Below are 24,436 nucleotides of genomic sequence, written 5' to 3'. Positions count from 1 at the left end.
CGCAACACATGGTGGTGTTGAAGTTGGACCTCAGATTGAGCTGCGTTATGCAGCTCTCAAAGCAGCCGCTCCAGGTTAGTGATAGGAAGTCCGGATCTTTTTAAGGATTCGGATCATTTGAATCAGATCTTTGAACCAAATCATTTGAATCATTTTACTAGGGAAGCAGACTGGGTGAAATGACCAGCAGAACAGGACTTTTCCTGCACTGTACATTCTGTATGTTCCTGTTTCTTCCAGACAGACATCCACTGTGAACCGAATCTTTCATTGTGATGATCCGGATGATTCGACTCACAAAAAAGATCCGGATCAAATGAACGATTCGTTCATGATCTGGACAACACTACAGTCTCACCATGAGTCACCACAGTGCAGTGAATATTAGCCATGTGGCTGGCCATGGAGGAGGAGGGGAGACCTCCTCCTCCAGCATTACTGAGCATGTGCAAACAGTCTAACGTGGCTTAGCCCAGTATAACGTACAGCATGCAGCACTTTGTTTAAACGTGCTACGTTACTATGTAACGCAACGTGGGCACTGTAAACAGCACATTGATTTTACAGTGATGTGAGTTAGGCTGCGTTACTGGCTGCTGTAACGTGGGACTTTAACCTCCCACTGTGAAACCAGCCTAAAATAAAGCCATGGAATATCTAAAAAAAAAAGTCAATTGTTTATCTCATCAGTCTATTTTCACCTCAGGTTCACTTTAATGTGAAACTCTACTTTTGTTCAGGATATCCAGCCCCCTATTGCTAGGACCAGTGAACAACTTTAATTAAAATTTCTTAACTCCAAGCTAACAATCACCCAACCCCTACACCATGATCCTAATACAGTTTGGGAGTGATTATATATATGGCTTCTATTTGGGGGATATAGGTATTTTGGGAGGACTGTGTTGGTATGGTAACATGCCTTCCTCATTTTCTTATTTGGAACATACCTTCCTTATTTTGTATTTTGGTGCTTGCCTATTTATGTTATTCTGAGAACATGCTGCTAAACCATGTTATTTGGGGGACATGCTGCCCATGTTATTTTGGGGGACATGCCTATGTAATTACAGCTTACAGCTTTTCAATACTTATCATTGTCATGTCAAACCTTGTCAACCAACTGCTTGTCAGCTATCTGTCACATACTGTATGCCTCTAGAATCTACCTAATACTATCTGTCTGTCCTTAGAATCTATCACTGGTTAAGCAGCAAAATCCACCATTCCCAATCGACTTATATAAAAAAAAGAAAAGCAGGAAATTCGATCTGATTTCTCAAACACATAAAAAAAGTTCTATTTTTCTGTAGAATTTATCGTTTTTATTGAATTGATGTAAAATTGGATACTAATATTGTATTGTGTGTGGCCACCTTCAGGTTAAGGCCAAGGTGTGCAAAAGTAATCACATTTATCTATTAAACTTTCCCAATGTAACCTCTTATAACTTCCCGATAAATATTAAATTGTTCTCTGTCCAAACTGAGGTTACAAGAGTCAGGCCTGTACTGGGCCCGGTTATGAGCCCATCAACCAAATAAAGAAGAGTTATCTTGCAGTCAAAATACAATGGGTTGACATAAAAGGCAAAAAAAGAAGCATGAATAGACAGATAACTCTAAGGGCCTGATTCACAAAGCGGTGATAACTCAGTTATCACGCCTAAAAGACTTTAGGCATGATAACCTTTGCACCGCTGAGTTAGCACCGCTTTGTGCTGATTATCGCGCGCAAAATCCCGCGCGCAAACGCCCATAGGGCTTAATGGGCGCTGAAAATTAGCGCGAAGCAAAACTTTGTGCGCGGAAAATTCGCGCGAGTTTCTTCTTATCATGCCTAAACTGAGTTTAGCCGTGATAAAGGGCTTTTCACCGCTTTGTGAATCAGGCCCTAAGAGTGGGCATAAATGCAAAATCTTACAGACTACAATACAATTTTTAATAACCTTGTCACCTACACCTTACCTGCTAGCGTACATTGAGCCCTAATCTAAAAAGAATGAGAGATGATCCTGAGAAAACTGTAAACTCAACTTAAACAAACATCCTTTAAGAACTGAACTGAAACAAAGTGGGAAACTAACTTGATGACACAGAAAGGAAGGGGAAGAAGGTCAAACACACACACACAAAGTTAGCAACCACGGAAACCAGACAAACAAAGGAATAAGGAACATGAAATGAAGAAAACCAGACACTCCTGAAGAACTGGTCAGCTTTTGATCATCTAGCTGGCATCTATACAAAGTATTCAGGCCCAGTTCGCCCATGATGCCAAGTGAGGCAACTTCCTCAGGTGGCAGAAGTCTGGGGACAGCACCAGGCAGAAACAGGAAGTGAAGAGAGTGCCTGGCTAAGCTATATTGGGGGCAACTGTACCTGGCTAACCTATACTGGGGGCAACTGTACCTAGGTACCAATACTGGGGGCACCTATACATGGGAACAGGGGGGCGGTACGTAATACATTTGAGGAGACGCAGTGAGGGGTTTCCATCGCATTCATCGTTTGCGATTATTGCAAGCTGTTACTGCTGCGCACCCAATAGAGTTTGTTGGACCAAGATTTTCCACCATGTCTAAATAGATACATGTGACCAATTTCGGCTGAAAATTGGTCGCATTGTCGACCGGGCATGCTTTTGGTGGCACCAGTTTTCATCAAATTTGATAATAATTATCGAATCAGATGGTTGAATGGCTACCAAATCTACAGATGTATGGCCATCTTAAGTCATCCCCTTCACCATTGTCCAATAAGGATGTGTTGCTATATGATAATACTTTCAGGGTCGGTTCTAGACTTTCTGTTGCCTGAGGCAAACTTGTGAGGATACGCCTCCCCCCGAGCTGGAATGGTCGCACAGCACCTGACAATTTGCACCGCACGTTATAGCATTGGTGAGCCCTCAAAAAGACACCCTGAGTATAGGTAAGTAGCTACCTATACTCAAGGTTTTTTTTTGAGGGCTCACCACAGCTATAACGTGTGGTGTAAATTGTCGGGTGCTGTGCCATCCTCACAAGTTTGCCTCAGAGAGCAGCCACACTGGGCAGGCACAATATACAGCCTCCACCTGCGCAGTTGCACGGAGCCGCTTGGGCATAGATTTTTTTCCTCTGTGCTACTGCGCAGGCGCAAACCCACTGGTATCTGCTCACTGTGGCCGTGCTTGTACATGGAGTGGAGGGCGGCCACAAAGATTAAGAGCAGCCAAGGGGTCGAAGAGGATTGGCAAAGCCTCTGGACCATCCAGAGGTGCCCGCCTACTTGACATAAGCATTTAACTTTTCTTTTTTTTATGTCTTAGGCTTGCTTAAAGAGGAACTCCAGTGAAAATAATGTAATAAAAAAGTGCTTCATTTTTACAATAATTATGTATAAATGATTGTCAGTGTTTGCCCATTGTAAAATCTTTTAAATCCCTGATTTACATTCTGACATTTATTACATGGTGACATTTTTACTGTTGGCAGGTGATGTAGCTGCTGCATGCCTTTTTGGCAGCTGGATGCAACAAGGTTCACAGACCGGAAACTGCCAGGAGTACCATGGTCCTCAGAGTTTCTTGTGGGAGGGGTTTCACCACAATATCAGTCATACAGCACCCCCTGATGGTCTGTTTGTGAAAAGGAATAGATTTCTTATGTAAAAGGTGATATCAGCTACTGATTGGGATAAAGTTCAATTCTTGGTCAGAGTTTCTCTTTAACCACTTGCCGACCGCACACTCATACCGCGCGTCGGCAAAGTGGCAGCTGCAGGACCAGCGACGCAGTTCTGCGTCGCCGGCTGCAGGCTAATTACTCAGGAAGCAGCCGCTCGCGCGAGCGGCTGCTTCCTGTCAATTCACGGCGGGGGGCTCCGTGAATAGCCTGCGGGTCGCCGATCGCGGCTCGCAGGCTAAATGTAAACACAAGCGGAAATAATACGCTTTGTTTACATTGTACGGCGCTGCTGCAGATCGGCGATCCCCGGCCAATCAGCGGCCGGGGATCGCCGCCATGTGACCGGGGACAGCCTGTCACTGGCTGCACAGGACGGATAGCGTCCTGTGCAGCCCAGATTGCCAGGGGGGACAGGGATGAGAGGGAGGGGGGGAATTTCACCACGGAGGGGGGCTTTGAGGTGCCCCCCCCCCGCAACACCCAGGCAGGCAGGAGCGATCAGACCCCCCCCAGCACATCATCCCCCTAGTGGGGAAAAAAGGGGGGCGATCTGGTCGCTCTGCCTGCACCCTGATCTGTGCTGGGGGCTGCACAGCCCACCCAGCACAGATCAGCTAAAACAGCGCTGGTCCTTAAGGGGGGGTAAAGGGTGGGTCCTCAAGTGGTTAAAGCCCTCTTTCAGGCCTTGTTCTCATTGCGTTCGCCTCGCGTGTCCATCCGCGTTGGGCTATTTTTGAGAAGACTTTTTTTTTCCGATTCCCGGCGCTTGGGTGGGCGATTTAATTTTTGTGCTTAGCAGTTTTCGAAGCGTTTTTTCCGAGCGGTTTTGTAATTCACTCTTTGACCCGGAAAATAATAAATACAATGTATTTATTCTTAAAAACGCAAACGCAATTGCTACACAAAGCAATTTTGTGAGCGTTTTGTGTTTCTCCTATACTTTCCATTGAGGAACCTCACCTATGCACAGGTAGGGTAAATAGTGTCTCAGCTAGATGGATTCCATTTGCTGAAATACAAATTACCCCACCTGTGCATAGGTGAGCTTGCCTGCAAAACATGCACCATTGGGGAGTCACTAGGACAGGTTTGAGAAACACTGCTCTACAGTATTGCTAAGCTTATTCTTGTAAATAAAGCTTTTTCATTCAGCAGTCACAGGAGGAGTGTCTTGCCTGTTGTTCTTCTACAGCTGCAGAGTTGAGGAAGAAGGATCACAGAGCAGTCACATGAATGTTTTTCACTGATTGGGATTCAGGTTGAGGATTTCCTGTTTTTGCTCCACTTTAGCAGTGCAGATGGTCTGAATTGCTTTACACTGAACAGTAAGTAGAATGAGCGCTGCGTGTTTCTGGGGATTGGTACAAAGGTTTCATTATGCAATCTTCTGCTGAATGAATAGCCTGTTTGTGACATTCCTATGCACAGTATGCAGTGTGTGATTATTCAGCAGATTATCATCCCTGCTCCTAGCAGCAATCCAAGCAGCCAAACCATGTTAAATGAATTGATTTCTCTCAGTCTTTCACTGCATCTTTCAGTTCATTTTCTCTTAAAGTAAACATGAATTGCTCTGTTCTTTACTTGATCTAATCTCTGGCATGTTCTTCATTTCTAATACCATTGTGTTAAGCCTTGTACATCTCTTGGAAAAAAAGTTGTTTGAAAGTCCGAAGCACATATCAGATGACATTTGGTATAAATGACCATCAGGGCCGGTTTAAGGTCCCCCCCCCAGCGCAAAGCTTCCCCCCGCCTGCCATTACCCCTCTGCTCCCCGGGGCCCTGCAAGTATAATAGCCATAATTACCTATTAGTCCCGGCGGGTGAGCGGACGGGCAGCGGCTGCACTTTGAGACGCTGTCTCCCTTCCACTCTATGACCCGGTGCTCCAACACTTTATCCTACACGTCGAAATAACCTACATCCCATAGACTTTTACTATCCCTTCCCCTCCCCCAACCCTAACCCCTAACCCTCCTGCTATACGTTTGATAGTGGATGTAGGCAAATTCGACGTGTAGGTTATCACGTCGGAACACCGGCGCATGTTTACACATGACGCACCGGGTCATAGAGTGGGAGGGAGACAGTGTGTCTCAGTGCAGCTGCTGCCTGTCCGCTCACCCGCCGAGACTAATAGGTAATTATGGCTATTATACTTGCAGGGCCCCGGGGAGCAGGCAGAATGTAGTAGGGTCAGCGCTGAGGGGGCCTCAGCAGAGGCCGGGGCCCCGGGGCAGTTGCCCCGTTGCCTCTATGGTAGCGCTGGCCCTGATGACCATGAGCGACCAATGCCACGATCCAACTGGCAGATCAATTCAGATGACTGTTGGACAGATATCGGCCGGTGTGTACACTGTTGTTCAAATGACTTTATCCTGGAGCATGCGTGCACGTCACGTGAAATGTTCACAGTGCAGCGGGTGCGGTATGGTAATGCATTATTACATGTAGTGTGTTATCAGTAAATGTGCTTGATAACTTTAGAGGTGAAACATACTTTTCATTGACTGTATGGTTCATTGTACCTGACTTAACGCAAGCATAACGGCAGAGACGCTGTCCCAATCTGTTGCATTGTGTTCCTGCTGTCACACAGAATGCAACCAAATGGACAATATGTGTTACGATTACATTTCAATTGCACTTTCAAACAGGCATATTTGTGGTGCGAGACATTCCATCGGGATATACGGGGCGGCGTCTGCGATTCTGGTTGTGGTGCGAGCACAGGTCTATGGACTGTATGCTGCACTGTACGAGTTGCATTGCATCCATGTGATGTGATTTTCAAACAATGTTGCGATCCTATTTTTCTGGATGCACAATGGATATCGTGTGAAAGTAACCTAAACAGTAATGCCATGTTCACACTTGTATGCTTTTTCATTGGGTTATTTAAACACCATGCACGTTTATATGCAAAAATACTTTTACATATTTACACAGCAGCTAATGTGAAAATAGAATGCCAGCGGAGTCTGAAAAAATGTAGCAGGGTGTCAGTTTTTTCTCTCGAAATTGACATCACATTAGATTAGAAGGAGCCCATTAATTTACCTGGACTGCTATTGTAATGCAAATTCTTGTGACAAAACACCTGCAAACAGTCAAATGTGAACCCTACTTAAAGCAAAGTTCATAGTGATGATTTTGCAAATCCTTTGATACTTTCAGTCTACAGATTTGTTGGATGGCAAGTGCTTATAGCTAGCAAGCCATCAGCAGACTATCCTGTACACACACACCATCTGAAAACTGGCCTACACAGACCATCTGCAGACAGCAGGCAACAGTTCATGGCAGAGGCTGTACAGACACATCCCTAGACTGCAGGGTAGGGAAATGTTCTGTGGCTGTGGAGAGCGACGGACAGGCAATGTGCAGCCTATGACTGAGGGGGTGGAGCACAGGTGAGAACAGTGATGTCAAGCTGCGTTTGGGCAAGAGGTCTTGTCAAGATATAAGGCCACTGTGTACACACTAGATTCTTGCCCGATGTTGCCTTTTGTGGCTGCCTCTGCCAAGATTAATCTAAGTTGTGTATGGACCTTTAGGCTATGTTCACATTATAAATCTCAAGCGCTGAGCGATTTATTGTATTGTTTTTTTTAATCGGTTTTCCCTGCGCTTTCTGAGCGATTTTCTAAGTGCTTTTGCAGAGCGATTCTTTTTTTTTTTCAGTGAACTTTTTCACCCGGAAATAAATAAATACGATGTATTTATTCATGAAAGCGCTGGGGAAATCGCTATACAAAGTGCTTTTTCAACCGCTTTGAGATTTCCCTATACCTTCCATTGAGCCAAGCTGCTCAGAAAATGGTACAGGCAGCGCTTTTGGAAGCGGAATGCAATCGAACCGCTCATATGTGAACACTCTCATAGGGAATCATTGCACAAGCGCTCAGCGCTTAAAAAAATTATAAAAATATGCAAACACTCTTAGCACTTGATTCACTAAGAGAAATAGCACACCTTATCAAAGTTAACACCGCTTATCAGAGTAGCGTAGTGAGTGCTACGAACTCACAAGGGCTCAGGGCAGGACAAGTGGAGCTCTCGTCGTTGCCAATTAGCATGCATAAGTTCACTATGCTACTCTGATAAGGCGTGTTAACTTTGATAAGGCATGCTATTTGTCTTAGTGAATCAAGCCCATCGTGTGAACAAGCCCTTAGTCATTGCTGTAACTAAAGTTGGTTACACACGTCAGATAAAAATCTTTGCAAACCGAGGAATCTGCCGCATCAGTTCAGTCTACTTTCAGACATGTGGCATTGCATTGCATCGTGGTACTCTCCCCTCCCGCAGCTCGTCGCAGTGGCTATAAGTGTCTCTGAGACAGGCCACAGTACCCGCGGTGCGACGCAAAGTGACGATAGTGCTCCGGGCGCCACAGAAGTAACGCACAGGCTGAAGTGCGTAGCCCTGCGATTCCCTAAAGTAAACCTGAAGTCCCATGTTAATTTTACATTTTTTTTTAACAGTTGCATCGGGGCTATAACTAGGTGTGTGACTTTCTTACTCCATTGTGGTGTATTTGCACCCAGCCTCAAATGACCAGGTACACACGCCAGTTGAGAAAGTTCAAATTCCTTCATATTTCTGTTGTTCGCTGAGGAGATCTGAAACATCTATTACACACCTCATTTAACCGCTTCCGGACCATGCTAGTTGAAATCTACGCCCTGTTTATGTCCATTTATCTCTGCCAGAGTGTAGATTTCAGCTTCCGCATTTGCCCCATACACGCTGCTCCCATCTGTGCTGGTGCTGCAACACTGTAACCCATTCACTCTGCTGTCACGCTTACAGCAGAGCTCCATATCTCGGTCAGGAGCTAATTTCATTGGCTCCTGACCCTGTGATCACTGTGAGCCAATAACAGTGATCACTGCTTGTATTTTAGGGAAAAGTAGCTGGTCCTTAACCACTTCACCACTTAGCGTTTTCTCCCCTTAAAGAGACACTGAAGCGAAAAAAAATATGATATAATGAATTGGTTGTGTACTATGAATAATTACTAAAAGATTAGCAGCAAAGAAAATATTCTCATATTTTTATTTTCAAGTATATAGTGTTTTTTCTAACATTGCATCATTCTCTAATATGTGCAGATTACACAACACTCAGCATTCAAAATGATTCTTTCAGAGCAGTCTGTGAACTAATGAACTCTCCTCTGCCAGTGGAAAAGTAAATAGTTAACTAACAGTTGAGATAATAAAAGTCAGAAAACAGCCCTCTCCACGACTTTTGAAAGTCGTAGAGATAATGGCTTTTTTGTATAGAGATAACAACTGGAGTTTCTTAACTCTTCCTGTACTGGAAACAATTAGACTGATGTATCTGATCTTAATGTTTTATTTCTTAGCTGTACTACACATATAAATCATAATATCATAGGTTTTTTTTCGCTTCAGTGTCTCTTTAAAGAGGAACTATCAAAGAAACTGTAATTCTGTAAACCCTACATACATATAGAGCTTTTATCCAGCAACAGTAAAAAGCTTTTCAGAAGTCTCTGATGACAGCCTGTGTGAAAAAATGCCTTATTTATCAGCTGTTTGTAACAAAGTTTGCGTTGGGTCCAGAGCTGTACCATGTAGATAGGTTCCATTTCTCTGTCACGATTCACAGAGGAATGTTTTACTATTTGTTTCTGCCCTGCCTGTTTTCTCAAAGATTATACGAGAACAGCTGAGAAATGTTTCAGCTACAGAGAAAGGATCTGAAGAGAAGGACCTGTTTTTATTCCTGTATTTTGCATGCTTCCTCCTTCCCATTCAGAATGCATTCTTCCTGTTTGTAATCTCTGTTTACTTTGCACTGTGAGGCAGAGAGACACAGGAGCGGCTGATGAGTTATTTACACACTATGGGGTTGATTCACAAAGATTATTTATTTTTCACCTTAAAGGCCCATACACACGTCGGATTTTCCCGAACGACGGGTCGTTTGAACGTCCCGTCGTTCAGTCGTCCGCACGCCAAATCAGTTGCGTGTACAGTCCGTCGTTCGTCTTATCACCCGAACGACGGACGACTGAACGACGGGACGTTCAAATGACCCGTCGTTCAGGAAAATCTGACGTGTGTATGGGCCTTTACTGTAAGGAGTGCTAATGCAGGAGATAAACAAATAAGGAGAGATAATTCATGAGATAAATAGATGAGAGTGTCATGCCGCAGGATGAAGCGGATAGCGGCGCAGCCGGCGCTTCCGCATCAGGCGTCTCCTGCCATGGCGTCTCCGGATCTCCCAGCGGCATCTGGGAGGTCCGGTCTGGATGGTGAGGTGGGCGAGCACCGGGCTCGCGTGCGCACGGACCGCCGCCGCACTTATTGTTTGAGGAAGCATGACAGCTGGCAACAGCCTGCTTCCTGATTTTCTGGGCGGCGCTGTGGGGTGCTCCACAGTATTTTAGGAGCAGCCTTTCATTTGCTATTCGTCTGTTGTTGCGAATACTTCGTGTTAGCGCTCAGACCTTTGATAGCTGTAATCAGTAGTATTCAATATCATTGTATATCTTATTGTGTTTTGACCTTTGCCTTAAATATTGACTATTCTCCTGCTTTCCGATTCTGTACTCTGCCAATCTGATCTGTTGCCGATTTTCTGCCTGAACCTTTGACTCTGATTTTTGCCTTCTGATTCTGTACCTCTCCTATCTGACGAGATTGCCTAACAATTCTGTACTGCTGCTGACCGACCCGTTACCGACCTTGCCTGTACGACTACGCTTTCAGCTAGTGATAGCCCCCGTCAATTGGGGCTATCATTTATCAGTATTCCGGAATACTACTGTGCACCAATACACGTGTAATCTCACTCTGAATAAAGTACTGACGTCAGTGAAGTTCTGAGCTATACATACAATCGTTACAGAGAGCTAAATCATGATTTAAGTCAGTTAAAGAGACTCTGTAACAAAATTTTCAGCCTTATTTCTTCTATCCTATAAGTTCCTTTGCCTGTTCTAATGTGCTCTGGCTTACTGCAGCTTTTCCTAATTGCACAGTGGCTGTGTTATCTCTGTTATATGATCTAATCTGTTTCCTTCTGTCGGCACAGTCGGGCTAAGGCTGGAATGTGTGGAATGTGCAGGGTTGCTTGTGATTGGTAGAAGCTATACACACCCCCTCCAGGCCCTCTGCAGGCTCTGTATGACTCACACACTCTGCTTATGTTAGCCTATCACAAGCTGGTTAGTTTGTTTGTAAACACTGCTTAAAACTGGCAATTACAAGCCAGGATTGCAGCAGAGAGTGGCAGAAACAGCACAGAGGGGCCCAGGAGAACATAATGAATAGAATGGTATGCTTTTTGCTGTAAAAAGTTTAGAGTACAGATTCTCTTTAAGGAGAGCTAAACAATGAGTTAAGTCAGTTAAGGAGAGCTAAATCATGATAAGTCATTTAAGGAGAAATAAATTGTGAGTTAATAAGTAAAGTGAGATAATTTAACCAGTTCGGCCTATCTGGACGAACGTACTCATCCAGATAGGCTCTGCTGCTGTCGCCGCGTGGTGTGCGCGATCGCTCCAGCCGCTAGCCCCCCGATCAGTGAATGGGAATATAATTCCCATTCACCGATCTAAGTCCCCCAGAGAAATACCGACGCTTTCTATTCAGAGAGCGCAGTATTTCTGCCCGGAAAAAAAAGTTTCCCAGCCTCTTTGTAGTTCCTAGATTAGGGATGCTCGCTAAATTCTGCGGAATTATAAATTCCGTGATTCCGGCCGGAATTGGGTCATTTCCGATTCCGGTAGTCGGAACGGAATTGCTAAACCTCTCAAACGGAATTCTGCGGAAATTTTATTATTTCCGCGGAATTTACCGGGATAACACAAAAAAATCTCTCCCTGCTCCTCCTCCTCCTCCTCGAAAAAGTAGCATGATTAAGGATTTTTTAGTGTGGTTGGTGGTCTAGAGGGTAAGACAGATACCTACTATACACTGATACCTGGGTTCAAATCCTGGCAAAGGTATGTAAGCTGGCTTTTAAAACAGTACAAATCCTTAATCATGCTACTTTTTCTATTGAATTGATCATAATGGTACATTAAAGGCCAGCTTTAGCATGTAGTGTGGTTGGTGGTCTAGAGGGTAAGACAGATACCTACTACACACTGATACCTGGGTTCAAATCCCAGCTATGGTATGTAAGCTGTTTTGAAAAACTGCAATTCCCTACAGGATGATATAAGAGGATGGATGGATGGAGGAGGAGGAGGATGAGGATGATTCCACGGAACAGCTCCGGAATACCGCCGGAATGAATCAGAACCGGAATTTCGGATCGGCGGGATGCGGAATTACCGCGGAACGGAAAATTGCAATTCCGAGCATGCCTATCCTGGATGCGAGATTGTTCGCATCCAGGACTTTTTTGACTGTGGCCATCTTGTGGCCAAATAGTAAACTGCACCCACATACATTTTTTTTTTTTATTAAACAATGATATTATTTTACATGTAAAATTTGCTGTTTCCCTCCCACACCAAAAATTACCCAAATACATTTTTTATAAAAAAAACAAAAAAAAAAAAATACAAAAAAAAACAACAACATAAATAGTTACCCAAGGGTCTGAACTTTTTAAATATGCATGTCAAGAGAGTATGTTATTATATTATTTTAAATTATAAGCTTATAAATAGTGATGGACGCAAATTGAAAAAATGCACCTTTACCACTAAATAAAATATCGGCGCCATAAATTGTGATAGGGACATCATTTAAACGGTGTTATAACCGGGACAGATGGGCAAATAAAATACATGAGTTTTAATTACGTTAGCGTATATTAATTTCAAACCATAATGGCCAAAAACTGAGAAATAATGAATTTTTTTCATTTCTTTCTTAATCTTCCTGTTAAAATGGATTTAGAAAAAAATAATTCTTAGCAAAATGCAAACATGCCTCCCATGTATATAAGGTAAAAAGCCAATTTTAATCTGGCTTCAGATTCTCTTTAACAGAGCACAATGTAATACAGTGGTTAATAGGTGGCGCTGTCCTACCTCATGCTAACACAGGAAAAATACTGTATGGATTAGCACACATTTCACTGAAAATATGTCTGCAGGACATGACACTCCCCATCTGGTATTAATAGATACCACTATCATTCAGCAGGTTAATGAGTTCACACACTGGTCTGAGAAACAGCTTGGTCTCTTGCTGTGTACAGACATTTACTTCCACTTTGCGGACATTTCCGTCCTCGCTTGGAAATGTCTTGGTGAAAAGTCCTAGGGGCCACTCATTTCTCTGCAATTAGCAGTCCTTTACAAAAACAACATCTCTAGGCTTCAGGTTGGGCCTCTTGTTCCGTGGTTGCAAAGTAGAGATATACTGCTTCTTCCATCTCTCCCAAAATGTGTCGGCAAGGCACTGTACTTGCTTCCATTGACGCTTGTACATGTCTTTATTGCTGAACTCACCAGGAGAAGAACTTACTTTTTCAGTCTTTTAGGTAAGGAGGGTTGCAGAAGTGAGGAGTGGTTCTTCTGGATCACTCAGAACTGGAGTCAGAGGTCTAGCATTGATGATAGCTATGATTTCGGCCATGAAGGTTACCAGGCTCTCATGAGTGAGTCTTGCAGTTCCCATTTGTAGAAAGATGTAATCCAAGATTCTTTGGGCTAATGCCAATCATCCTCTCCCAAGCTCCACCCAGGTGAGAGGAGTGAGTTGAGTTGAAAGTCCAAGTGCAGTCCTGATCACTCTGGTTTCTTTCCACAATCTTGGCATCAATATTGGAAGTATCTGTAGTTCTTTAGCTGCTCCAACGAAATTGGTGCCTCTGTTTTATTGCTTCACAGGACCTCTGATTGCAATAAAACATCTAAGAGTGTTAATAAAGCTTGAAGTATCCATAGATTCGATGAATTCAATGTAAACAGCTCTGAAGGTCATACATGTGAATATGACTTCCCAGCATATTTCCTTGACCTCCTCTAGTCTGGCGTGTTGTGATGGACTAAGGCCCAAATACATCAAGTCCAACATTGGTGAAATGAGGATCCATACTGAGTCTATCAGCAGGAAGATTAGCCATCTTCTGCATTTGTAGCATACTACGAAGTTTACGGCACATGATGCAACTGAAGATGATGCTACTCGCACCTCTCTTCGCCCCAACTATCCACAATCCACAATCCAGCAGTATATAAAGCTCCTTCTGTAAACAGTCTTCCTTAGTGCTTGACTTGGATGTGGTAGTGTTGTACAATCAATATTGTAACATGATGATGACCAGGAATTAGCAAAGGATTTCTTTCATGAGGCTTGCTTGCTTAAAGAGAGTCTGAAGCGAGAATGAATCTCGCTTCAGACCTCATAGATAGCAGGGGCATGCGTGCCCCTGCTAAAGCGCCGCTATCGCGCCGCTAAACGGGGGTCCCTTCACCCCCAAATCCCCCTCCGTGCAGCGCATCCCCTCTTCCGCATTGGGGCAGGGCTAACCGCCGCAGCCCTGCCTCACGCGCGTCTGTCAGCGTGTATCTCCGCCTCTCCCCCGCCCCTCTCAGTCTTCCTTCACTGAGAGGGGCGGGGGAGAGGCGGCGATGCGCCTCTGATAGACGCGCTGAGAGGCAGGGCTGCAGCCGTTAGCCCTGCCTCAAGAGCAGCAAAATATACGACCAAATTGGTCGTTGATTTTGCAGGGGTGGGTTTGGGGGTGAAGGGACCCCCGTTTAGCCGCGGGATAGCGGCGGTTTAGCAGGGGTGTGAAAGGAAGGAAGGTCCGCACCAATGTCTCCAAAATCAATATATCGGTATATTTATTGAGGACGTATCCAGACATACAGAAAACACTCGACTAACATGTTTCGGACGCCAAGTCCTTAATCATAGTCACACACACATGCCCCTGCTGAATGTAAGCACTCGCTTCAGTGTCTCTTTAAGACGACCTCCTACTCTCAGTAGACCATCCTTGTCAAGGAATGAGTCAAGTTTCTTTAAAGAGCTGTCTTTAGGGATAGACTTGCTGTTAATGAAACAGTCAGTCTCTTTGGTATAGCTTTCATGCTGTACGGCAGTGCTGTCCAACTGGCGGCCCGCGGGCTGCATCCGGCCCATCAGGCCGCCTGCTGCGGCCCGCTCGTCTCCGTGAGCTGCAGGCATGGCTTCCGCTATGGGCGCCATGCCTGCAATCTCATATTGTGCACTCTGCTGTGTCCCCCGGCTGGCGCTGCCTCAGCTCAGACCTCACAGATCGCGGCGACTGAAGAGAGCAGTGTGTGCATGGTACCCGCATACACTGAGTACGTCACATGCGGAAGTGACATCATTAGTCACTTCCGCATGTGAAGTTCCTCCACGCGTGTGCTATGCGCACCTCCTGCCTGCTTCAGTCGCCGCGATCTGTGAGGTCTGAGCTGAGGCAGCGCCAGCGGGGACACGGGACTGGAGAGGACAGCGCTAAAGGTAACGGGCGAGGCACTGACTGGACACCTCGCTATCTAACTTGGGGGGCACCTGTCACTATCTAACTTGGGGGGCACTTGTCACTATCTAACTTGGGGGGCACCTGTCACTATTTAACTTGGGGGGCACCTGTCACTATCTAACTTGAGGGGCACCTGTCACTATCTAACTTGGGGGGCACCTGTCACTACCTCAGCTGGGGGGCACCTGTCACTATCTCAGCTGGGGGGCACCTGTCACTATCTCAGCTGGGGGGCACCTGTCACTATCTCAGCTGGGGGGCACCTGCCACTATCTCAGCTGGGGGGCACCTGCCACTATCTCAGCTGGGGGGCACCTGTCACTATCTCAGCTGGGGGGGCACCTGTCACTATCTAACTTGGGGGGCACCTGTCACTATCTAACTGGGGGGGGGCACCTGTCACTATCTAACTGGGGGGGCACCTGTCACTATCTAACTGGGGGGACACCTGTCACTATCTAACTGGGGGGCACCTGTCACTATCTAACTGGGGGGCACCTGTCACTATCTAACTGGGGGGACACCTGTCACTATCTAACTGGGGGGACACCTGTCACTATCTAACTGGGGGGGGGCAGCTGTCACTACCTCATCTGGGGGGACACCTGTCACTACCTCATCCGGCCACACCACAGCATCACCGCCAGCCCGGCCACAGCATCACTGCAAGGCCTTTCAGCCCACACATCATCCCCAATCTGGCCAAAAACAGTATAGCCAGGCACAGCAGCCAGTAGAGGAGAATTTAAAAGCCAGGTGAGAGGTGTCTACCATATTAAGGGGGCATTCTGCCTATTTATGTGAAATGCTGTCTATTTATGTGCCTCATGATTGAATTTGTCTTGTTGGGGTCCTCATGATTTGTTGGGGGCCTCATGATTGCTGAATTTGTGTTGTTGGGGGTCACATGATTGGTAACTGCGAGACTATGGGAAAAGCTGAATCATCATCATATGAGACAATAGCATTAAACCTACTTTTTTAGCTTTTTAAAACGGAAAATAAAACTGGGAGGTTCTAAAAAAAGAATACATTTTTCAGGAGTAGGATGGATGAAATTGTTTATCTTCACGGTTTATTTTCAACTTGGATTTTCCATAATGTTCATGTATGAGTTAAAACGTTTGTATGTAGTTTAAATTGCTCTTGCCACTTTGCGATAGATAAGTGACTTTTGGGTTGCAGTTTGGGCACTCGGCCTCCAAAAGGTTCGCCACCACTGTCATAATCTAATGTCCCACCATTGCTAGGTTCATGTAAATTTGTCTCCACCCATTACCACACCTATATTCTGGTCCATGGCCCACCCATTTTTCGGTGCGGCGCGATAAGCACGCCGCACAACGTGATCCTCATATTTTTGGCACGCTAGCTGCAGTGTGCTGAATTCTGCTGCCTACAGTATGTACAGTATACGCTGTTCTCTAGTGCCTGCACTGTGTGCTGATTTACCTCCAGTGTGTACAGTGTAAGGTGTTACTCTGTGCCTTTACTGATTGGGGGGGGAGGTTGGGGGGGGGGGTCTGCGGCTCCAGCAAGAACCTTCGGCCCTCCACCATGGGGTCTGAAAAATAAATGGCCCTCCTTGCCCATAAAGTTGGACAGAACTGCTGTACGGTGTGAATGATGAAGTTCTTAGAGTGCTGGAGTTCTGCTATGGTGTAAACCTCTTGAGAGTGGTGCCAACCTTTGAACTTCCTAGCATGATTAGAACTGGTTCCTTGAAAGGATCAAGCTATGTGAGCTAGACAGGTAATAGCTCTAATGCTGGGTACACACTATGAGATTTTCTGGTCGATTTACTGTCAGATCGATTTTTTTCCAACATGTTCGATTTGCTTTCTGATCGTTTTCCGAGCATTTTTCGATCGATTTCCTATTAATGTGCACGGAAATCGATCGGAAAATGCTCGGAAATCGATCGAAAAGCAAATCGGACATGTTGGAAATAATCGATCTGACAGTAAATCGACCAGAGAATCTCATAGTGTGTACCCAGCATTACAAGTGATTTCCAGGAAGAGAACTCTTGGAGTGCTGAGATCCAAGGGAATTGAAGAATGCCACTGTGTGAAAAGTAGACACTTGTGGATGGATCTCAGTGTCTGAGTCTTCATCCACTAGTTCAAACATGTTGTTGTGGTGAACAGCTGGAGTGGAATTACACACGAATGTAGGACCTGTGAACCAAGTTGTATTCTTGAGATGACTAGCTGTTAACAGCTCTTGTAGCGTGGTCTGCAGGATTACTGTCGGTAGGCACATAGTGCCACTGTTCTGGACAGGTAGATTCCCTAATCCACAGCACCCTGTTGTTGACATAAACATAGAATCGTCTGGACTCATTGTACATGTAGCCTAAAGACCCATACACACGTCAGATTTTTGCGAACGACCCGTCGTTTGAATGTTCCATCGTTCGCACGTCAAATCCGGCGTGTGTACAGACTATTGTTCGGGTGATAAGACTGGTTTTCAGTCTTATCACCCGAACGATAGTCTGTACACACGCCGGATTTGACGTGCGAACGATGGAACGTTCAAACGACGGGTCGTTCGCAAAAATCCGACGTGTGTATGGGCCTTAAGACTACTTTGCTGTCTGTGTAGAATTCAGCCTTTTTAAAGAGAACCCGAGGTGGGGATCTTAGAATAAAATCTATACACAGAGGCTGGGTCTGGCTATAGTGCCCAGCCTCTGTTGCTAGTTGAATCCCCCCTAAGTCCCCCCTGCGCTCTGCTCTAGCCCATAAATTACAGCCGCGCTGTCGGGCAATGTTTACCCCCCTAATGTCACTCACATCACTCCCCCGCCTCCTGCAGAGCGTCGGTCCCCGCCTGCGTCCCTTCCCTCCAATCAGCGGGGAGGGAAGGGACGGGGCGGGGACCGGCACTCTGCAGGAGGCGGGGGAGCAGCGTGAGTGACACTAGGGAGATAAACATAGCTTGCTGCGACACGCTGCGTGTCGACAGCGCAGCTATAAGTTATGGGGGAGAGCGGAGCGCAGGGGGGACTTAGGGGGGATTCAACTAGCAACAGAGGCTGGGCACTATAGCCAGACCGTTTCTTCTTTTAACAGCCTGCCAACAACAATTGCGTGTTAGGCGGCCCTGTAACTGCCACCCTCCCACCGCCAATTGGCGTTAGGCGGTCAGGAGGGGGTTAAACCAGAGAAATCTGAGGAAGTTTCTATCCTTCTCCTTAACAAGGAAACAATGAAACATCTGTTGGATGTCGGCAATCAGAGTGACAGTGTCCTTGCGGAATCGGAGGAGTACCCCCAGAAGTTTTTCAAGTTAGGGCCTGTCAGGAGCACATAGTTTAGGGAGATGCCTTCATATTTGGCACTAGAGTCAAACACTACTCTGATCTGACCTGGCTTCTTTGAATTGCATACTCCAAAAATTGTCAGCTACCAGCATTCTTCAGGACGGACCTTTAAGTAGTGGGGCAATCTCAGCATGATTGTTCTCAAATATTTTCTGCATGAAAGAAAAGAAGTGTTCTCTCATTTCTGACTTTCTTTGAAAGTTACGTCTGAGAGAAGGGAAACGTTTAAGTGATTGTACTTTGTTAGGTAGACGTCGTCTCTGAGTTCCGAAGGGAAGGGGTACAACCCAACTGTTAGTGCTGTCCTTCACAAAGTCCCATTCCATTAAATCCAAGAACTGCTTGTCTTCAATAGATAATGCCACCCGATTGTCATATTTTGACCTCTAGAAGACACCAAGTGGTCTTGGTCACTCACATTCACCATTGTCACTAGAGACATCCGTGAAGGGACAAGGTAGATGGGAGGCACATGGTAGCTCCACTTCACTAAAGTGAGGGGCGTCCACTTGTTAGTGTGCTTGTGAACATATTATAAACTAAATCTGGCTCGTGCACTCTCCCTAGGCAGACCTCTCCTATTATAACCCATCCTAGATCCAGATTCTGGGCATAAGGAGCGTCGTGAGGACCATTTTGTTTTCTCACTTTATGGATTTGTAGGATATCCCTACCTAGTAGCAGGATTATCTTAGCCTGTGGATCAAGTTCTGGGATCAGGTGGGCTATACACTTCAAGTATGCATAATGTAATGTGACATCTGGAGAAGGAATTTCAGATCTATGATCAGGAATCTGATTGCATTCTATTAGAGTTGATAAGGGCAAACAGATGCTTCTATCTACAGCTTCAACCTGAAAGCCAGATGCTCTTCTCCCTGCTGTCTCCACAATTCCTGCAAAAGTCCTTAGTGAGTGTGGGGAGCTGGGGCTTTTAACCTTCTATATATATCGAAGAAGGTTGAGTGGGCTAGAGACCCATTGCTTTGATCATCTAGAATGGCATACATTTTGACTGCTTTGTCCCTTTGTTCTGCTGGGTAAATTCGGACTAGACACATTTTGGAGCCGGATCTTCCACCCATGGCTCCCTCTGTGCACTGTGGAGTGACCTCTAATGTAGCTGTAGTAGTGTCACTCTCCTCCCCGCCATGCTTGGTGGTGCTGTGAGTATGTTGTAAAGTGCATGGAGCTGGTCCGGGATGTAATTGCAGAGTTGTGCTCTGTGCTATCACATTCTTTACAATTTTAACTAACCTTGCAGTTCTTAGCGAAGTGAGTGGTGGATGAGCAGCACTTGTAGCAGATGTTATTTTCTCTAAGGAAGGCTTTATGGTCCTCGATGAGTTTCTCTAAAGCCTCTACATTTCATCAGAGAATGTGGCCTTCAGTGTAAAGACACTGCTTACCAGGGTCTTTAACTTTGTTTACTGCATGAGGGGAGCCAGAAAACCTGGGGAGAGAGTCTGGGGGTGACAGTTCAGTCTTGTGAACTGCGTGAAGGAAGACCTGGAACAGAGGTACATGTCAGTGTAAAATAAAAGCTAGGTAAAATGTTTATCTTACCCTGGTCATGTATGGAGTCTACAAACACAGAAAATGGAGGAAATGAAACTGTGTTTTTTCTTATAGTTAGAACCACATTTAACCCACTCATTTTGTAAGCCAGGGGTTAACTTCTGTACTATGAGGTTAACACCCCTGTAAGTGTCAACATATGCAAGTCCCGACAGATCACCTTCATATTTTTCTACCTGAATTTCCATTAATGAGTCACTAAGTTCCCTGAGTTTCTGGAAGCTATTTTAGGGAAATCTTCTGTCCATCTAAACAAAGAGTTTTCTAAGGCCTCCACTGAACCATAACATTCATCAAGTCTATCCCAAACCATTTTTAGCCCAGTCTCTGGGTTTCGTATGTTAATCAACTTGATTCTTTTTACATGCTCAGCAGATACAGTGCCTAGCCACTTAGCTAAGAGGTCCATCTCCTAACTAGAGGACAGTTCAACATCTTTAATTGTGTTCGTAAAGGAAGACCGCCAGGCCCTATAACTCTCAGGGTGATCATCAAGCTTCACAAGTCCCTCGGCAACCAGCTCACGCTGTGTGAGGAACTTAACAATGTCCATGCTGGTTTGATCAGGAGCAGAGAAAGTTGGTGATGGGTTGCCATAGTGAGAAAGTGGTGTATAATCATACCTGTCAGTAGTCTCTCTTCTTGTTTAAAATTTCTCATACCTACTTGGCGTGAAAGCAGAAGTTCCTGGAACATTATATGCTGGCTGAAGTTCCTGATATGGAGATGGGTGGTCTGAAATCAGTTCATTTTCTATATAGTCTTCTGGCTTGCAGGCTGGAGACTGTGAAGCGCTTTTCTGTGACGTGAGTTCGATGAGATCTGTTGATGAGGTCTCGTTGAACATCTTCCGTTGACAGGAAAGTGTAGATCAATTTGGAATGTTGATGGACATACTCTGAAGTGAGCTGCAGGGAATCCTGATGGGCGAGATCAAGCCTGGCTGGCCTGCTGCATCTTTCGTCGTCAGGATGAAAGAGTGCTTCTAGGGCTTCTGCTTTGGCAATAGCTGCAGCGGCTTCCTTCTGTGCTGAGAGCTTCTCCAGTGCCGCTTGCTGTCTTGTCTTCTCAGCTTCAAGCGCTGCTTGTTGTCTTGCCTTCTTGGCTTCAAATGCTGCTTGTTGTGTCACCTTCTCAGCTTCAAGTGTCGCTGGTTGCAGCTTGACTGTGTAGAGACTGCTGTGTTCTAATATGCAGGTAGATGTGTGGTAGTATAGCTGTCTCTGTAGTCAGTATCCTATTTTCCACTCTCACGTAGCAGCTGTTTCACTGTCCTGTCCTAACTACCACATGTACTCCTGGGGCGTGTATGGAGCTTAGCAGGCAGATAAACACCCTCCTACTAAATAAATTGAGACCAGGTAATGATCTGTAGCTTTAATGAGCTGAAGTAAGTTGGTGTGAAACTGTGAACAAATAACATAAAGGATGCAATAAGTACATGAACTGCAAATACACATATTACATATCAGTATACAATAGATAGTCTCCCACTTGATGCTAGTGCAACAATGTTTTAGCCCAGCAACACCTGGCAGAAAACCCTACCTGACCCAGCTGGCCAATCAGATCGGCCAAAACCTGGCTGACTCAGCATTTTTCTTCAACTTCCTTCAACTTCAATACACAGCCTGTAAGCCAATCGGCTCATCCCCTACCTCACAGAGAGGGAATTAGGAAATCATGACAGGAATAACTTATGTAGGGTTGCCACAAACCCATGTAGGGCCTGCTTTATTAATATGGCCCTCTTTATTCTAACACAGGATAAATCCTGTTTGGATTAGCACACATTTCACAGAAAATATGTCTGCAGGACATGACACTATATTTTTGCTTTCTATTATTCTGAAGAGATTCCAGTCGCAGCATTATTGCTAGCGAGTACTGTTTCTGTATGCTAGATGTGCTGGGCATAGTCTTCCATAGTATTGCTCACAGTAAAGACTGTTCTCTGTAAATGTCATATTTTCTTCACATAAAAAATGAAAAGTTGAAAAAAGCCTTCATATTGCTATTTTGGCCTTTAGAATTTTAGTGAACTTTGATAGCAGGGATGCTCAAATTCGGCTTCAGGAGATACCCGGATTGTTGCTATCCGGATATCTCCCAGTAATGCTATATGGGCTGGGCGGGGGGGGGTCAAGCTTACCTCTCTGACGTCTTTTTCGGTACGTCCCTCGGCGCCTCCCACGATGCGGTCCAAGTGGCGGGCACGTGACTACAAACACTTCCTCCTTCCGGGTTGAAAGAGGAAGTGTTTGTAGTCACATGATGCGCGTGGACCGCATCGTGGGAGGCGCCGAGGGACGTACCGCAGAAGACGTCTGAGAGGTAAGCTTGACCCGCCCGCACAGCATTACTGGGAGATATCCAGATAGCAACAATCCGGGTATCTCCCGAAGCCGAATTTGAGCATCCCTGTTTGATAGTTGTCCTTTAAAGAAAACGTGTAATCAAAAAAAATCCCCCTGGATCCTAACGAGGCTTCCCCCGTCCTTCTCCATCCCTCCGTTTAAGTGCCAGGCTCCCCCGAAGTGCGACGAGGTAAATATTTACCTGCCGCGATCCTGCGCATGCGCACTAGCTACTCTTAATTCGGTTTAAGGCGGAAATAGCCAAACCCTATCGATCCGCTCTACTGCACAGGCTTGAGTCCTTTTGTGCCTGCACAGTAGAGCAGATACGATCAGGCTCGGCTATTTCCGCCTTAACCCGAATGAAGAACTGCTACTGCGCCTGTGCTGGATTCCGGAGAGGTAAATATATCAAGCCTTGTCAAGCTTGTCAGGGGAGAATGAGGGGGAGCCTGCGCTGGATCCCTGAAGCTACAGGAGAGGCCTCATTGGGACCCTAAGGCTTCCCCCTCCCTAGGTAAGTATCCCCCAGATGTTTTTTTTTCTTTGATGTTACAGAGTCTCTTTAAGGACCAGAGCAATTTTCACCTTTCAATGACCCTCCCTTCCATTTGCCAATAACTTTATGACTACTACAAAGAAATGATCTATATCTTGTTTTTTCCCCCCACCAATTAGGCTTTCTTTCGGTGGTACAGTCTGCTAAGAATTATTTTATTCTAAATGCATTTTAACGGGAATAATAAGAAAAAATTTGAAAAAATTATTTCTCAGTTATCGGCCATTATATTTTTAAAATAAAACATTCTGCTGTGGATAAAACCTACACATTTTATTTGCCCATTTGTCTCGCTTATTCCAACATTCAAAATATTTTCCTAGTATAATGTATCTGGGCTTTGGAGTCGGTACAAAAATCTTCCGACTCCTCAGTTTATGTAACCACCAACTCCGACTCTAACTCCAACTCCAGATGCTCAAAATTACTCCTCGACTCCGACTTCTTAGTCTAACACTTACCAGGGCTGTGGATTTTGTACAAAAATCATCCGACTCCGACTCCTCAGTTTATGAAATCACTGACTCCAACTCCGGGTACCTGAAATTGCTCCGACTCCACAGCCCTGTAATGTATGGTGACAATATTTTATTTGGAAATAAAGGTGTATTTTTTTCCTGTTTTGCTTCCATCACTAATTACAAGACCATATGTGCAAAAATAACACTAATATAACCTCAAGACGTACATATTAAAAAGTTCAGTCCCTAAGATAACCATTTTATTTTTTTTATATGCAATTTTTTTTTATGGGAGAGTGAGGGAGGTAAGGGGTTAATTTTAATTGTATATGTATGTGTATTTATTAAATAAGATGTATGTAGGTGTAATTTTACTATTTGGCTAATAGATGTTCCCATACATTTTCGTCCTGCGCATGCTGTTAGTACACGGAAGGTATGCGTGTATTTGTGCAGTATTTGTGTAAGTGTAAGTATGGGCTCAGACAAACTATAAGCGATTTTCTGAGTGATTGTGATTTTCGCTTTCTGATCGCTTTCGTAAAAATTGCTCCCATTTATTATTTGTTTATTGTATTTATAAAGCGCCAACATATTACGCAGCGCTTTTTCACTTTAATTAAAATCGTGGTAAAAATTGCCGCGATTGTGTATGTTTTTATGCAATTTTTTTACCGTGACTTTAATGAAAGTGAAAGCTAAAAAAAAGCTAATCAAGCGATCAGAAAAGCGCTTATAGTGTGTCTGGGCCCTTGCAGTGACCTTTACAATGACCTCGGGCATCTCATTGATGCCGGCGATCATTGACACAGGGACCTAGATCAACGAACGGGAACTGCATTCCCATGCGCTGCTCTCCCTACTAATGGTCAGCAATGAGAACGAGCAGGGGAGCGCGCGCACAAGTGAGTGGGAGCAACGCAGAGTGGCAATCGCGGCAGAGTACGTATATCTATGCCCCTGAGGCTAAGATGAAGTTTTTAGGGGCATAGATATACTGTACTAAAACCATTC

The 24,436-nt window shown here is 45.1% G+C and overlaps 1 protein-coding gene across 1 annotated transcript in view; it reads left to right on the top strand.

Annotated features, from left to right (window-relative positions):
• The first annotated feature begins 4,852 nt into the window (after window positions 1-4,852).
• GALM (galactose mutarotase) overlaps window positions 4,853-24,436 on the top strand; it is a 62,449-nt gene continuing 42,865 nt past the window's right edge. The window contains exon 1 of the mRNA XM_068279571.1: window positions 4,853-4,995. The gene's annotated coding sequence lies outside the window, so the exon portion shown is untranslated. The remainder of the gene's footprint in view (window positions 4,996-24,436) is intronic.

Source organism: Hyperolius riggenbachi, chromosome 4 (assembly GCF_040937935.1).
Source record: "Hyperolius riggenbachi isolate aHypRig1 chromosome 4, aHypRig1.pri, whole genome shotgun sequence".
NCBI classification, from domain to species: Eukaryota; Metazoa; Chordata; class Amphibia; order Anura; family Hyperoliidae; genus Hyperolius; species Hyperolius riggenbachi.
This window is presented reverse-complemented; position numbering and strand designations above follow the sequence as displayed.